Source organism: Delphinapterus leucas, chromosome 8, assembly GCF_059928025.1.
Source record: "Delphinapterus leucas isolate spDelLeu-1000000601 "Yukka" chromosome 8, BTC_Dleu_Yukka2, whole genome shotgun sequence".
NCBI lineage: Eukaryota > Metazoa > Chordata > Mammalia > Artiodactyla > Monodontidae > Delphinapterus > Delphinapterus leucas.
The window spans coordinates 83,602,028-83,619,753 of NC_143136.1; the positions used below are offsets into that span (position 1 = coordinate 83,602,028).

General features: G+C 33.0%; 1 long non-coding RNA gene and 1 other non-coding gene across 2 annotated transcripts in view; both read left to right on the top strand.

Annotated features, from left to right (window-relative positions):
* The window catches only part of LOC149748583 (uncharacterized), a 473,818-nt gene that overhangs the window by 197,527 nt on the left and 258,565 nt on the right, over positions 1 to 17,726 (top strand). The window lies entirely within an intron of this gene.
* LOC115802202 (U6 spliceosomal RNA) lies at positions 5,455 to 5,558 on the top strand. The gene has a single exon (XR_004022600.1). It is a non-coding gene; the product is annotated as a U6 spliceosomal RNA (small nuclear RNA).

The window sequence follows — 17,726 nt, forward strand, 5'->3', positions numbered from 1 at the left end:
TGTGTTTATACTCCCAATAAGATTTGAAAAGAAGCAAAATGGTTGAATTCTGTTGGATAAGCAGTTATTTGGGGGAAAATTTTTGATAATTCATGTGTTAATATTTGTGCTTATAGATCTGCTTTTTGTGTGTAGATACATTCCATAAGGTCCTTTTATTTTTGAGCATACTCAAGTTTGTATTTCAAGTTAGTTAATTCACTTTGGCTGGTCAAGCAAATATATTTTATCCCATTTTACTTATTTAATATACAGATGTCAAACACTAAATTAGTTGAATTACAAACATAATTGCTTTTTATTGAGTTCATGGAGTAAACAGGATCATAAAATGAGGTATATAGTATATGAAATTAAGTGCAGTTAAAGGATGGCATAGGGATTTAGGGGCAGTTAATTTAGCCTAGGTCCATAGTAAGGAAGACTTCACAGTGGGAAAGATTCCTGACCTCAAATATTGAATTCTGAAAAGACAGAAAAATCAACTCAGTGGGACTAGGTCAAAAGTATTCTACATTCATGGTTATATAACCTCCAACAATCCAGCTAGCTAATTCCTTTGTTGCCATGGTACTAGGCTAAATTTCTTTGGGTAAAAACCACTGTGCTTTTTCTTCTCTGAAAAATACCTAAAGTTAATGTGGGACTCTAGCCAAATTAACCTTAGAGAGTACCTTATCTGTTAGGTTAGCCACTGGGGACTAAACCTGGCTTCCTTTACTATAAACTACCATGGACTGAAATCATACTCACTCTCCTGCAGTATTTCTATAAATATATATTCACAATGTCCACATAGAGAATTAATCAACATGTGTTGGTTTAATATTAACAATGGAAAACAATGAGGAAATTCAGCAATAGGCACAAGCTTTTCATACATAAATTTGCAATCAACAAACTTAGAAATAAAAGATTTTTAAAAATGCTCCTGTTGCTTTTCTTGAACTTCCAATTCTCTATTTTTCTCTAAAAACATGAAAAGTAACTTAAAAATTAAACTACAAATTGTTTGGTGTTATAGTTCCTATTAAGGATTCAGTTTCCAGATTAGACTGTTTATTATAATATGCCAATGTAAGCTATTAATCAATGAATACATGTTTATTGGTTATGTTTAAGTATTATTTTCAGGAATATAAATTTATGCCTCTGAGGCAAATATCAAATGAGCATTTGTCAAAGATTCTGTTTAACCCATTAATTAATGAGTGAACCAGTCAAGTTAAATCAGTTCAAAAGACATTTGATGAGGTAAGTATAGAGTTAATTTTAAAAAGAAATATTAGGGTAAGATTAGATAAACAATAAATATTTAGATATAAAACTGAGTAATGTCTTATATGGCCATAAGTGGTAACTTTTGGGGTTATTTCTTTCATTGGACAGAAATTATTTACATCTCTCCCTGACAAAAATCTACAAGTTAACCTCTATTCCTACAGAGTTTTTAAAATGACAAATAAATACAAAACCAAGGGATAAAAGAATACCTAGTAATCTATTGCTTATTTCTAAACTTCAGGTAATTTTTTCTGATATTTATATGTAGGTGGTATGGTCTTTTCCTACAAAAATATTGCTCTGAAATAAAGTCACTGCACTGGCATGTCAGTGTGGCTTGGTTGGACTGGTGAGGCATTTCCATAGTGCACCAAAGTAGACAGTGTTCTTGGCTTTCATATTAGATCACTTACTTAAAATATTGGTGTGATCAACAACTTATTTCGAATTAATTTTTTTTCTAATACGTTCTCTAAAAATGCCCTGATAAATATAGCTACATTAACTCCAAAGGAAAGTTAAATCTTAGCGATGCTTATCTTAAAGAGATGAATAAAGAACAAGGAATCTCCCCATAACCAGGGAATACATAAAAAGTTTCCTGTAGTTACCAGATGCTTGTTATGGATTGAACTGTGTCCCCAAAAAATTCATATGTTAAAGCCTTAACCCCTGATATGATTGTATTTTGAGATAGGGTCTTTAGTGAGATAATTAAGGCTAAATGAAGACATAAGTGTGAGGCCCTCATCTGATAGGACTGGTGTCCTCTTAAAAAGAGGAAGAGACATCAAGGATGTGTGTGCATAGAGGCAAGATCATGTGTGGACACAGTGAGAAGGCAGCCATCCAAGCCAAAGAGAGAGGCTTCAAGAGAAAACAATTATGCCAGCACCTTGATGTTGAACTCGCAGCCACCAAAACTGTGAGAAAGTAAATTTTTGTTGTTTAAGCCATCCACTCTGCAGTGTTTTGTTATAGCAGCCCTAGCAGACTAATACAATGCTTTTTTTTCACTAGAATATTTATGTGGTATTAAACATAACCGATTTCCTATGATATCTAAAGCTGGTATTTTACAGTTTGTATAAATTCAAATCCAGTTGGTCATCATCACTTCATTGCTGGAAGTGCAGACTGGACAAAATTGAAAAACAAGCAAAATAAAACTGCATAATGATTTACCAAAATATTTACTGTAAAATGTCTTTAAGCACTCTCAGCTCATTCCTTTGCCCTTGCCAGAATGTCTCTTCTATGTTTTTAAGCCAATTCATCCTCTATTCTCACTTCTCAAGATGCATTTTCTCCATTCCTTGAGCTGAAGCAAGGATAAATTTCTTGTTTATTTCAATTACTTCTCAGAGAAGATACCACTAGTTTCAAAGAGTCTGACTCCATTGGACAGCTGGTCATGTTTCTTTATCCCAGCTTGCATTGCTTCTGGCTAGTTCTACTCACAAGAAGGTGTTGAATAGAAAGGACAATTTGAATCACAGTCTTGTCTTTCTAAGGCTTTGTACAGTGATATCTGTTCATATTTCTACAAGAAGCTTAGAGATAGACTAAATGTGACAAGCCTGCAACTGTCGCCAGGCACAGATACTGTTGAGAAAGCCAGATCCTGGCTTTTGGTCAGTGATATTTTATTTTTCCTTGAAGGATGGTGGACCAATGTATAGGAAAAAAGAATAAGTAAATATGAACAAAAAGTCATTCATTTTATCCTATTAGTACTTTAAGAAAAAAATGTTTGTTAAAAATATCTGATTGAATTCTTATTATTTCCAACATGCTACACAATAACAAAGCCCTATTACTCCCCCTTGTCTTTGCTTTCCTTACCTTTATTTTTCCTTATTTCCCTTTTGAATTGTCCATGCACTGTATTTCTTTTAATAAATAAGATCACTTATTTTCCGCCCACTCATTGACGGTCTGCGATTTCCAACCTCTTCTGACAGCTTTCCACATGATAAAAATGTAAAGCCTGGTTGTGTAAATCTCTTACGGAAGCAGTGCAGTGTAAAGTCTCTTTTGTAGGCCAGAAAAGGAAAGTCAACCACCACTGTAGTTAATGCTTGTTAAATGAAATAAAACATAGGCACATCATGCTTATTCACTTGGTTTGTTTCTTTGAGCCCCACCTTCACTGCTAAATCATCAAGAGCAATCCATATATAAATTAAGTTATTTATTCCAGTAGATGGGAGAAGCAGGTTATTTAGTGTGTTTGTCTTTTCTTTTGAATGGATAAAATCAACTTTCACTGTTAATTACACTGGTTTTACTGAGGTAGTTAGAATATACAGTTTGCATGGCCCCATATGTTGGATGCATACACTGAGCCTAGGGGAATTTAAATGACTTTTGTAAGCTCACCCAAGAACCATTGGAGGGATTCTTCCCCCAGAACAATGATTTTTCCATTTTGCCATATGGCTTTAAAAACCTATACTTGATCTTAAGTGTATTCCTCTAAATAAGGGTAATCAGTGGTCAGACATGTGGTGAATTATTAGGCCGCTGCTATTACTCTGGAGTGCTGTTTTTTGGGGGCTTATGAATAGGAAATGTAAAGTTATCTCCAAAGGGATTTTATTCTAATATTCTTTCAAAGAATGAAAGCTTTTCTTTGAAAGGAGTTAGGATGACAAAAACCTAAGATTATTGGAAACCTGATAGCAGATCTTTCCTTGGCAAGATCAGTGTGAGTTATTACCAGTAAGTGGTAAACAGGGTTAATTCATTTTCCTTTTGTAAGTTGAACTTCAGAGAAACAGTTGCCAAAGGCATCATGGCAGATCATTCAGTCACAATGCATTGTATTGAAGAAATATGGTACCTTTTTAGCCTTTCCATCTAGTATCCTACAGCTAGTCTCTCTACCTGGACTGAACATTAGATATTTTGATTGTTAAAGTTCTAACATAGCCTTGTGTTGGTGGATAATTTTAAAGCGTCTTATTTTTCATAATTTCACTAGACTGTTTTCCAAGAAATTAGTAGGCATTAAAATGCACTTCTTCTCATAACGTCAGAATTCTTAATATGCTATACAATTTATACTTAGCCATGTCAGACATTTTCTTCCATGGAGTGATAACCTTAGTGACTGTGTGTGAAACCTATCTTTTTATTTCTAAATACCAATTTCAGTAATTTGATTTAAGAAACCAAAACGATAAGGGTTCAAGAAATAGACTCACAAACAAATGGATTCTACTCTTTCTGGCTTCCTTATGAGTAAAGAACTTTTCTACCATGTAGATTCTATGTGCTTTTCACATAAAGAAATGGTCTCTCTCATGATAGATGTTCTCCCTCAAAGTAACTTCATTGCCCAAATCTCAAAGGTAGCATTTGACTTCCTAATGATTGTGACTTTTTTTTCCTATTCACTAATGGGATAATGAAGTCTTTGTTTTTTAAGGTATCAATTATGGGGGTATATATAATCTTATGGGACATTGACTTCGCTTAATCAAAGAACATTTCATAATATATCATAGAAAATGCAGTAAAGAATTCAGGGATCATAAAATCACATCCTAAAGACAGCATTATTTTGTTGGTGTGAGAGTTATAGGTAGAAAAAGAAAACTTGCATACCTACCCTGAGGTAAAGGCAGGCGGAAGAGTGAATCAAGTGTGAATGGGATTCTTCAAATATATTTTAATCAACTGAACATTTTGTTTAAATGCATGTAATAAAACTTGGTGCAACTCATATTCAAAGGTGTTTTCCATCTTTTATTGACATGATTTGCAACTTAGGATATTTAAGTATAGCAAAGTGGGTATTTTTATTCATTTAAGGAAAGGTATTCGATAGGAAATTATTATTTTTGCTCTTAAAATTGGTTGTAAAGATCATGTGCCTTATTTTGAAGCCAAGGCTTTAACCCGGGGGTGCAGGGGTGGTCCCTTTATGTTGCTGACCCCAGGGAATATAGTGCTGTAAGTATTAGTTAAGTTTCTTAGAATTACAAGTAAATGAAAATATAAATAAAAACAAACCAAGAAAAAACAACTCCAGCTAGGTTGTAGATCCAAGAAGTGGATGAACAGCCAAGAATCCAGATCCGGGAACATGAACTAGAAGCTTTCATAGGTATTCTCTTTAAATTACTGTAGTTAAATTGACTGAGTTTTAAAGATGTTTAGAACCTGACCCCTCAGTTACAAATGTCCAATTTCTAATGATATAGAGAAAATTAGCATGGCCCCTTGTGCAAGGATGACATATAACTTCCTGGGTGTTCAATATTTTTCTTAGATGACAGGCTTTCTCTTGCTGCCTGCAAGCAGAGGACTCAGATCATGAGCAGGAAAGGAAAAAAACAAAGGAAAAGAAGGAACCCAAGTAGCTTAGTGTCGAACCTTCTTGCCCTTTACCTGTGTGCCTCTGAGCTTCCAAGTGGGGTAAAGCTGTGTATATGCGTTTTGTTTTATTTATGAAATTGTAATATGAAAACATGGATTCAGGAAAACTGTTTTACCCCCTTAAGATTTTTGTGAGAAAAGTCTCCTTGGTTTTACTTATGAATTGTTTTTTTCATGGGGCATTAAAAGTAAAATAGAAATTGGATACTGATGATAGGAATTTGATCATTTAAAAAATACTGACCTTAATTTTTTTAATTATGTTTATTTTGCGGTAGAGATATTTTCTCTCAACTTTGGTCACTTTGCCCAAAGAAAATAAATTATCGACATGGTACTTGCTTTCTTTGTATATTTGTGTGTACTTTTCTGTGTCATAGGCATCTCTTCAAATTGGGTTATTGTTGCATGTGATACGTGCTGTTTCCTGATATATTAACTTACTTTAGGTAGTAATAGAAATAACTAACATTTTTCCAGGCAATGTCATGTTTAGACAAGCATCAATAATTCTACCCTAATAAAACAACAGCTTATTCTGTATCAGGCACGGTGCTAAGCTGGCATCTGCAAAACAGTAGAGCCTATGTAGTTCTAGAGTTACATATATGTGTAGAGACTCATTACCGACTGAAGAAAATGTTGTGTGCCCTCTGATGAAATGTTTGAACTACTCTGACAAGTACATTAATGGGCTCAAATCAACTATGAGTATTAAAGATAGAGATGCATCTTAACTTTACACAAAAATGATAAATTAATGAAGTATTTTTAAAATATACATTTGATTCTGAAATTAGAAAACAGCACACATTTTAACAATTTTAAGAAGTTAACTACTAAAAGACTTATAAAAACTATTTTTATAGAAAATAGTTATGCATCTATTGCATAGATTTCACCAGTTAAGTAGACAAACACCTTGGCATGTGCCTTCTCCATTCTAACAAAAAAAGTTTTTATTCTGCCTATTAGCTGCTCATTTAAATAATTTACAAAAAAGATTATCTATCTGAATAAACTGTTTTACGTTATAAACGCCTCTGTTGGGGAAAAAATATTTGAAATGTTTTTATTGTGATTTGGAGCAGGCAAATGACTGAGTTTTACTTTATCCTCTGAACAACATTCTCTGATTCCATACTTGGAGCTGTTTCATCAGGCTTCATCAACCTGTCATTAAGACATTCTCTATAAAGTCAAATATATAGTCTCTTTATGACAGTGAGTTACCAAATGCTTAAAACTATTACATTACTGCATGACCTTTTTATCCCCTGAGTAAATTACTTGTGTTCTTTATCATTCTTCAAAAGAAACACAAGACCTGAGCACAGCTCTAAGCTAGGCAATTTTTACCCAAGGATTCTCAGGCTTCTGATTCTGCATCCTTGTTCTCCACTTCTGGACATTTCTTTCTGTCTGCCTGAAATTACATCAGTGTCCCCTTGTACACTGTTATCGAGGAAGGATAGAAATCTCTTTCCAAGAACAGTAAATGACTGTTTGCAATTTCAAGTACTGCTTTTCTGGCAATGCTTATATTATATCCACTATAAAAGAGATCAAAGCCTTGAGTTTAAACTTGGGTCTTAACGCCATTGAGAATATAGTATAATAATGCAATCAGGCATTTCTTGAGGAAGAAAAAAATACATACAATTTTCCACAAAATTTTAGAGAAAGACAATATCTGGGAAAGCTATCCAAGGAATATGCATTAAAAACCACACAATAAAATGAATAAACATGTTAGAGTATAATTCTGGATATCAATGAGGATAGATTTTCTTAGATCTAGAATTTTCCCTTCACCCATGTGCAGAAGGTCAGCCTGGTTTAAAGCATGTTATTTTCTAAATACTATATATATTTAAATCTTAAAACTCCTTTTTATTTACCCATAACCTCTCATTAAATGCAGAACTCCAAGATGGTTACAGCATTCCTAGAAAGTGCCAAAGTAGACTACTGTAAAACAATTAGTTCCTAGCTTTGAGATGCTGTGTCCTTTAATTTGTGTTGCATTTATTCTGTAAGCAATGTAAATTCCATTTTTGTATTTTTTAAGTAAAAAATAGTAAATTTCTCCATTTGTATGTCTAGCTGTGTAGCATACATTAGCACTATTTGTGAAGTTCCATGTGGAAAGTGATATTCTATTTTTTATTGCCCGCTATTGAACTATAAAATTTTTAAATCAATAGATAAAACTGAAGACCCAGTGTTTGACTTAGCATTGAATTTTCCCTTCTTAGTACTTTGCATCATTTCAGCATATTTACTAGTACGTCAACAATAAGATTTTCCTAGTTTGTTCTATGTATAATTAATAATGCAATCAGTAAAAAACTATTCTACAGGGAACTCACTCCTAAAGTTATATATGAATTAAAGATAAAATATGTGATATTTTAGTACTCTTTTTTCCCATCTGACCTATCTATAATTCAGATTGCCTAACTAAACTTAAGTATAGATATGAGGGTTAGGGTATTTGCAAAGTACTAAGCTGACAAATACAGAGTGCCGGCTATTATTTGTTTGGAAGTCAGAGATTTGAGCTATTCATTTTGTAGTCTGACAGTCATCACTACAATTCCTTGAATTCCCAAAGCTTTTCATACAGCTTCCTCAAGGACAGCTATCATGTCTTAGCTACTGCAATGACAGATGGGATATAACATGTCATGTGATGGATAACTCTGGAGCCATAGTACTTAATCCTTCTAATACTAATAGCTGCATTATCATAGAGATTTATGGGAATGTCAGTTTCAAGTTCCCAGTTCCATTCATGGGTTTTTAAAACTTCAGCTGCAAAAAACATGCATCCATCCCATTAATTCTAATTATCATGGTTCATCTTCTCAGCAGTTTTGCACTCCGGAACCTTTCAGTGCAAATTAACGTACCAAAAAAGTGTATTAATTAATATTTGTAGCTTTTAATTTCTGCAAGAGTGTTGTCTGGAAGCAGCTGGCAGTACAGGGCCTCTGCTATTGAATCTTTGCCAAACAAGTGCAGATGTAATTTTGTTATCTCTTGCTTAGTCATTTACGCAAATTAATTTGAACAATTAGCCTTTTACTGGTCCTTCATGAATCATGCAAAAGGGATCTGCCAAAAATTGCTAGTTGACAGAAAAGAATTGGTTAATGCTGTGCATTTTGGGGAAGGTAATACAGAGTGAAGCTCAATGTTATTTTAGACTGTAGACAATTGCCTAAATATTCTATTGTAAGATTTACTTAGCACTCTAAAATTTGAGAATTCCCCTTCGTGAAGAGTAAATCTGCATACTGGTGAAGGTTCAGTTCATAGGGGGATTCAAATTTTTTGTGAAATATAGAGCTTGAATATGTCTTAATCAAGTACATATGTAAAATACGAAAGGAGTTTTCATAGAACTAAATTATCATGTTTTTCAGGTCACAGGTCCTCGTTCCTACTTACTTAATATTTGTGTTCATGTTTGTGTAATTATTTATTTGTTATATAAGGTAGATATAAAACACATTTGTAGCCTCTTTTGGTAGCTTCTGATAATCTTCTAACTTTCTAAGAAGTTAGAGATGGAGAATATTTTTAAATAGTTAAATAGCTAGTTATTACATTTTAAAGGAAGATCTGGATAAAAGAGACTTTAAGTGTAGGATACATAATTAAATCACCTGAGAAATGACAGAGATCTATTTTTTGGTGTTCAGGTAAAGTTACCAGTATCTTAAAGGAATAAAGATAAAAATAATAAATGTAAAATTTGCAATTTTTTTCCTTGGAAGTAGCTCAAACTATCTGTGATTTTATGTTTTCAGTTTAATTCCAATCTATTTTTTGGACATTTTTAATCACTAGAACTAAGGATTTTTCATCTACTATTATATACAAGTGTTTGTACATTGTTATAATGTCAAACAAAAGCTCACAGAAAAATAAGTCTTTCTCAACTTTGTATAGAATTCATTAGAAAAGTCCAAGAAATCTTTCATGGTGTTTCCTTAGTGTTAAGGAATATTGACAATTATGCATTTACATGTTTTAAATACATGTATATATGCTCACATGAAAAGTATATTTATATTTGTTTAAAATGTGTCATTCTATTTCCTTCTTATTATTTAATTATGGAAGAAAATTATTAACCTCAGACTATAGTTTTGAAAAAGAAAGAGAATTCATTTAGGTGCCTGTCGCAGCCTAAATAGATCTTAAAAGTGAGTCTACTTGCAATAGGATTAATGAATCCTCTACTGCAGAATATTTCCAAAATCCAAGTCATTGGTCACACCTGGGTAATAAATCATTGTAGTCATATAGATTAAAAGCATCATGAATGTCTAAAACTGCAAAATGATTGTTTTTCAGTTTTTCGCTCCATGGTAAAATTTAAAAATTTCCAAATATTTCTATAAACCTAACATTTATGGAAAAATTAAATCAAATATTTGAAGTATTTTAAATGATCATTTATAGAAAATCTTACTTTAACTCTTTGTTGGTCTCAGTCATCTTGTAAGTAAATTGCTTTGGAGTCAATAGTGCCAAATCAAGCTCCATGTAAAGTAAATTCAGTGAATATTTAGGTAATTTACAGTTTTAAAACACAATCAATTTTATGTTTCCTGTTTAAAAAAACATTTTCCCACTGTTGAAAACCTAAAAACTACAACAAAGAAGTATTGTAAAAATCACCTGCAATATCACTTTTGCAGAATAACTACAGTTAAGTTATTCATCTTATTCCAACTTTGTTCTACATATTTTTAAAAGCATCACCATGCTGTAAGTAGTAAAATCTTACGTAACATGAAGAATGGGCTCACTATTAAAAATCACTATTAATATAATTTTAATAAATTTATGGTTTTAAAATTTAATTGCTCATTTTGATGTTACTACATATTAAGTTGTATCCTTTTCTTTCAGTTATAAATAATAAAGCAATGGACATCTTTACTCGTCAACCCTTCCTGTATTTCAGTTGAATTCTTTAGGCCTGATTTTCAGAAGTGGTGTTATTTACTTAAATGGTATGAATACATTGAAATTTGATGCACTATGCTTCATTACTTTCCAAAATGGTTCTGCTTTTCCTTAGATATACGAGAAAACTTAGATTACCACGTCTCTAACAGTATCAGATATTATCATCAAAACAATAACAAAATAAATCTTTAATATTGTAGGTTAAAATTAAAAGTAGCATGTTTTTATTTGCTTGCCTCTCATTATTAAAGTTGAACATTTTCTCACATACTCTCTGATGAACAATTTTCTCATCTGTAAAATGGTTATTAATATAAAGTTCAGTGATTATTTTCTGCGATTTATTTGCAATAATTTGTTTAAAAGCCCTTTGTAAAATCTTATACAAATACAAGCTATTATCAGTAACATACTAATGAATAACTTCTCCCTCTAAAATCCTGATTTTGTAATTACACTACGGTTTTTCCAACTTAGCATAAAAATAATAAGATCATATGACTCCAGAATTAGATGTTGCTCATTTCTTTGGCTAAAACCCTTATCAGAAAATTTATTTTTCTCTCTTATTATTATATGGATCATTGTCAGTATAAATAATCAAAATTTAATTTATATTATAACAAAATATAAGATAATGTATAATTATCAAATTTTCTAACTCAATCTATGCAGGTTCAGCCAATTTTTAATTTCATCTTATTTTCACTCGCAGATAGTACTGCCATGTAGTTACTTACTGTATAGAGTTAGCCTATATTTTATGTAAGACATAGTAAAATTCCTTGGCTTTAATTTTATTAAAAAATAATTCTCCCATGTAGCAAATCAAAAATTGAATGGAAAAAAATAAATCAACAAAATTTTTACGATTGTTTTTTATTGAATTTACCGAGGCAACTTGGTGATCATCTTCACCATTCACTAAGCCACATGTACGCAGAGTCTACATTATTGTCACAAACATCAACTATTATACAATAGCTATCCAGATATTATTTTTGTAAGGAATTATGTGGTTTAGTGTAATGGTCATTATGATACTATACAAACATTGAAAGAAAAAAAGATAGGACAACATACTTCCATTTTTCCTTGGCTACGTAGGTGCATTGTTAACTGCAAAATGAGATGAATTAATGTCATTTATCTGGCTACAAAGCAATGTGTATTTGATGTTGAGAATGCAGAATTAAGGAAATAATTATGATTCATAATCATCAAAAGATAAGGACTGGTTATATGTAAATGATTATACTTATAGGTTTTTTGTTTGTGTTTTTGGTACTTGCATATATTTTAACAAAATAAACCAGCCTTTTTTCCACTAAATATAATAAAAATATTTCTCATATTATTAAGAAAAAGTTTTTTAAGCATATTTTTATATTATTCAGTTTTGGGGGGGGATGATCCATAATTTATATAATCAATTTTCTATTTAAATATTTATGTTGCTCTAAATATTTGGTGTTATGAACAACACTGAAACAGAAATATTTGCATATATCCATCATTATTTTCTTGAAATAAGTTCCTTAGTTGAGTTTTCTATTGTAAAGCATATTTCAGCATGTTTCTTAATGAGTGTAGGTTTTAAAATACTAATAACTCATTGTTAACAGTGAACACCAAGGGATTCAGACTTGTAATCATTCTTAGAAATGATTAATAGTTTAAAATAGTTTACAGTGTTTTGGTTTCTTGTTGGCAAATCTACAACTAATGTGTTAGTAATGTGTGTCTAAACCAAGTTGGCTGTTTATTTCATTGCTGAATAACTGACTAATCAGAAAAAAAAATTGCCCCTCATCCATACATACTGAGAGCGATGAAGCTAGTCTCTCTGTAATTGAAAGTATCAGTGGTAAACTTGGCTGGAGCTTGATTAATAGTATATTAAAATCATAGTCTTCTTGGTGAGTGCTAGATAAGGAGTTCTGGGCAAATTACTTGGTTACTGGGAAGCCTTTAAATTTTAATCATGGAAGTACTTCAGTGTCATTAGAAACTGAAAGGACAATGGGGTCTGCTGGCAAGTTTTCTGAATCGTTGAGCTTTTCAGGCTTTCTTTCTGCCGGCTATTGAAAGCCAAGCATGGGCTGCAATCGAAAATCCTTTGCTCCCCATGACTTTGATTGCTATTATTGTAATTTAATATTACACAGTATCTTAGAATAAAATAGTCCATGGAAACGAGAAGAGATAATGCAGGAGGTAGGGGTGGGGCTGGAGGCAACTGAAACTGAACTCAAAATTAGACTTCAATATAGTTTTAAGCTTGTAAATCTTTCCTCAACCCACGGCAGTTGCAGTGAGAAAATCAGGATATTAAAGATGTTTAACTTAAAATAAGCAACAGGCATACAAGACAGAAAACGTTCCATTCTTGAACCTATCAAACCATATTATTTAACTCGTTGCAAGGTGAGAAATGTAATAGCAAGCAGAGAAAGTTATCCTACCCTCAGCATGTTTTGACATTTCATATATAGTATTTATATAAAACATGATATATATATATTTATTTGACTATATTTTTATTTGAAGAAGGATACATAATGCAGCTAGCTATTAAAATTTTGTATTAAAGTTATACCATAAGATTATTTCATGTCCCAAAGGCAAATTAATATTTTTTTTCCTGTGTATATGAGTTCTAGTCAATTTGAGCCCCAGTTGCATCAGAGTTTTGAACAAGATTAACAAGGGAAAGAACCATAAACAGTAAAGTTAGGAATCTTAGAGATTGCCAATTAGCAAAAAGAAGAATATAGTGGAAACATTACCTGTTCAGTATGGTGCAACTAAAACAAGTTTCTTAGAAAATTGTCAGCATAGTTTACAAGTTTGGGGGATTCGTTTATTACATTTGACTCCTTTTTAAGAAATAATTTTAAATGATTTATCCACCTATTTTCTAGAAAATGTCACAGAGAACTTGCAAGATTTGGAAAGAATTCTCTGAATAATTCTAAGAAACCAGTGCAGTTACTCTGTGCGTTGGTGGAATGCAAATGTTTTGTGTTCTGCACTGAGACTTGCTTCCCATTTCTCTATGTTCTTTAATACATGTCAAAACTTTTCTCTTTTATGGAAAAAAGAATACAAACCAAGGCTGATTATTTATAATCCAACTATGATCAAAACATGATCTACTAAACCATAGCTATCAACTCTTTTAAGCAGTGGAGCCATAAATATATAACATAGAGTAGATCACAGGAGAACAATCACTTACACACATTTTTTCAGTGCAGTGTGGTAAGCGGATTTGCAGTGGCACATACAAGACTGAGTAGTGCTAGGAAACTGGTATAGTATAATCAGTGCTTGGTTATCTTCAGTTCCCTAACAAAATTTTTAATTATTTATTTAATTATTTAATCACAAACTTACAGAAAAGTTGCAAGTATGGTACACATAACTTTTTGGTTGTTTCCTGTGCCAGTTGAGTGTACATTGCTGCCCTGGTGTCTCTTCACCCCTAAATGTTTTAGTATTTGTTTCCTACATGACCAGTACAACCATCAAAACCAGGTACTTAACATTGATATATCATTGCCATTTAATTCTCAGAGGATCCAGGTCAGCGTCAAGAAACATAGTTATTATATTTCCTTAGTCTCCTCCTTCAGCCTAAAACAGTTCATCAACCCTTGACCTTCATGACCTGTTGAAGATTACAGGCTAGTTATTTTGCAGAATGTTTTTCAATTTGGACTGGCTTTCATGATTATATCTAGATTATATAACACTGAAAGGAATATCAAAGTATCAGTGCTGTGTTTTCTCACTACATTCTATTGAGTAGATCACATTTTTTTTGTTCAGTTACTTACGCTATTCATTTTATGGCTTTACCAAAGTAGTGTTGTCAAAATTCCTGAAGTAAGCATACATCATGCATTTCACCATTGATTTTGCGCAATTATTCAGAGGAGTCTTTACAAATCTTGCAAGTCCTCCTCACCATTTTTACCTTTGGAATTAAAAAAAAAAAAGTTGTGTGGAGAAAGTACTTCAAAGTATGTAATATGCTCCTTATTTATTTGTTCCTTTATTCATATGTGTTTGGACTCATGATTTTCTATTTTATTCAACGGCTTCTAATCAACCACTATCACTTACCTTCGCTTGTCTAGTGGGAGCTCTTCAAGCTAGTTACTGTGTCCCATCATTATCTGAGTGCTTCTTTTTTGTTTGTTATTTTTGGCAGACTAAGATTTCTTGGCTTATCTCACACTTTCCCTGCTCCAGTACTGGAAACAGCGCTTTCTCCAAGGGGGTTTTTTCAATGGTGCAAAAAGTGTTTATTTTGTCAATAGTGAGTGATATTTAGAAGCCAAGGCCCAGTTTCTCTCTAATTCCTTGTTGCTATTGGGGTATCACTGCTCTCAGATCCTTCAGTGGAGGAAGCTAGAGAATGTTTCTGTATGTGTTTCACATATACTATGTTGATATCTATCACTGATCTATATCCAATATATATCTCTTAGGTTTACATCTATATTTTCAACATATAACTATATATATACATGTATATATATATGGCATATATATGTATGTGTGCACGTGTATACGTGTAAGTGCGTATTCCCACCAACAACTCCAATTCCAATCTATTACCACAGGGTTTATTCTAGTTTATTTTTACTTTTCCATATTTGTAAATCCGTTCTACAATGAGAAAACCACCTCCCGTTATCCTCAAATATACTTATTTGATTAAACCACTGTAGGTACGCAAACTACTGTCTGCCCTGTACTCGTTCCCTGGCATGGACTCCCTGTTGACACAGCTTGGCCTCCAGTATTCAATGATGGGCTTATGTTCTGTAAGTCTACCCTCCTTGATATTTGGCATCTCCGATTAGACTGCCCTTCCATGGGGATGCCTTCCTTACTCTGCTTAGGCACCCACAACCTGTCCTGGACCACTACCCACATATCCCTTCTCCATCCACTCACCAGTAAGTTGTTCTGCCGCACCTAGAGGTTTTAGGGCTAATTTAGAAGGGAAAGGACTAAGAAAGAAATGGAAAGGAAGAGAGCAGAATAGAAAGAGAGAAGAATAGTAAAAGCACTATATGTTCATCAACTCACCTACTTATTTGTGCGAATTATGATCATTTTGGCAAACTGTTTATTATTTTTTGCTTACACTAAGAGCTATTAGGAGAATTTCACTGACTCTCTGTGAGAGTGTACTAAGTGTGTCCATGCCCTTCAGAAATATGGGGTATAATGTTTTAAAAGAAAATCAAATCAAATAGGTAATGGGAAATCACTGGAAGGAAAAGGAGCAAATAAAAGCAAAAGGGTATTAGATATTGTCAGCTTAGGGAATAGCCTGTGAAAATGTCTAGAGGTGAGCAAGACATTGTTTGGATGAAGAACAGAAATGCGGTCTGTATATTTTTAATAGCAGAGGAAGATAGTCATCTAAATAATAGCAGCCAATAATTCGAGCCCCACTTCCAGACTTTTGATTGGTTATGATAGTCGTACATGATGATTCCCCAGCTGTCCAGTTTGACAGTCTTCTCAACTCTACATATTCTGCGTATCCATTAGCTGAATTTGACAGGATGTTTTGGGCAGAATTCATTGACCTAAGAGATAGAATGGCCAGTTCCCAATTGCCTTGCCAAAGGACTGTCAAAATTGTCCCATGTTAATATATGGCTACATGCAAAAGACAGCTAGAATAGAGAACTAAGGAACCTTTAGAATATGAAAAGTTACTATTAACTTGGAGAGAACCCCTCTCAAGTTCTTATTTCCACAGATTCGAAGTTCCAGTTGTATGGATGGTCAGCATTGATGTGTAAGCATATTTGAGAGAGCAATGGCCATTATCAAACTTGATTTTAAATATCCCATGTAAGTAAGGAAATAGGTTTTACTATTAAGTAATCAATAATCTCGGCAGCTTGATTAAAGATATAAATGCAATTTATAACAGTCTTAATCCACAAGCTGACACAGAACACTATTAGATTGTGATAATAAACAGGCATATTGAACAAGTCTTTGAATTGTAAAAGTCTTCCTAGAGAAATGGCTCAGAGAGGAGCAATGATCTCAATCCTTAATTCCTATGAATGATGCTTTGCCTGAACTGGTGATATTGCTGTCATTCTGGTGTAGTATAATTATAATATTGGTTAACATGCAGAGATCTTTAAAGGATTGTAAGCTTAAGAATGTGAAATCTTCCAACAATGATTTATGCTGCTCTGATTCCTGATGCTGGAGCCATCAGTCAAACACCATAGAATTTTTGTTTCTCATTGGCTCAGGGGGTATAACCGAACCAATGATTTTATTTTATTTTTTACCTTTCCTCCTTTTTTCTTTTAATTTTTCCTTTCTTTTTAGAATGGTCCTTTTGGTATAATAGTATTGATATTTGTGTAGTTAAGCTTATGTACGATCACCTTTGAGGAAGTTTGCAATTTTGTGTTATGAATATGCCTACCCCTCGCTCCAAGCCTCCCATATTTTATTCTTATTAGTGCTGCACTCTGAATCCACACTCTTTCTCTGTTTCTTATTCTGTGATGCCACCCATGACTCAGTGGGATCTTAGACAAAAGTGTCAAGGGATGCTGCAGTGTAACCTGATTACTCTTTGTATGTGTGTGGTCTTAACACACATGACTGAAACTGGAGAAGCCATGTGTGTGTGGCCAGTTGGGTGTGATTGCCAAGGACAAAAAATGGATTTCAATATAACACTCACATTTCAAAATTGAGAAATATTGGGGAAAGTGAGGTAAGAGGGCAAGCAGGATTAAGATATAACTGGGGCAGTTGAGTGTATCCTCAGGCTATTACAGTACATCTTCATGGAAATGTCCATGGAAATGTAGGACTGAAATTTGAGATAAAAATCAACATTCATTTAAAACTATTTCACACTTAATAATGTGTAGTGCTTAGAGTTTCTGCGCGTTGAGGAAAAAAACCAGCATCTTTTTCTATATCTGTATCCTTCTAGATGAAGTCGGAGTTAGATTCCTTTGAAATATTAAGTTTGCTTGTGGTTTTCATTGGGCAAT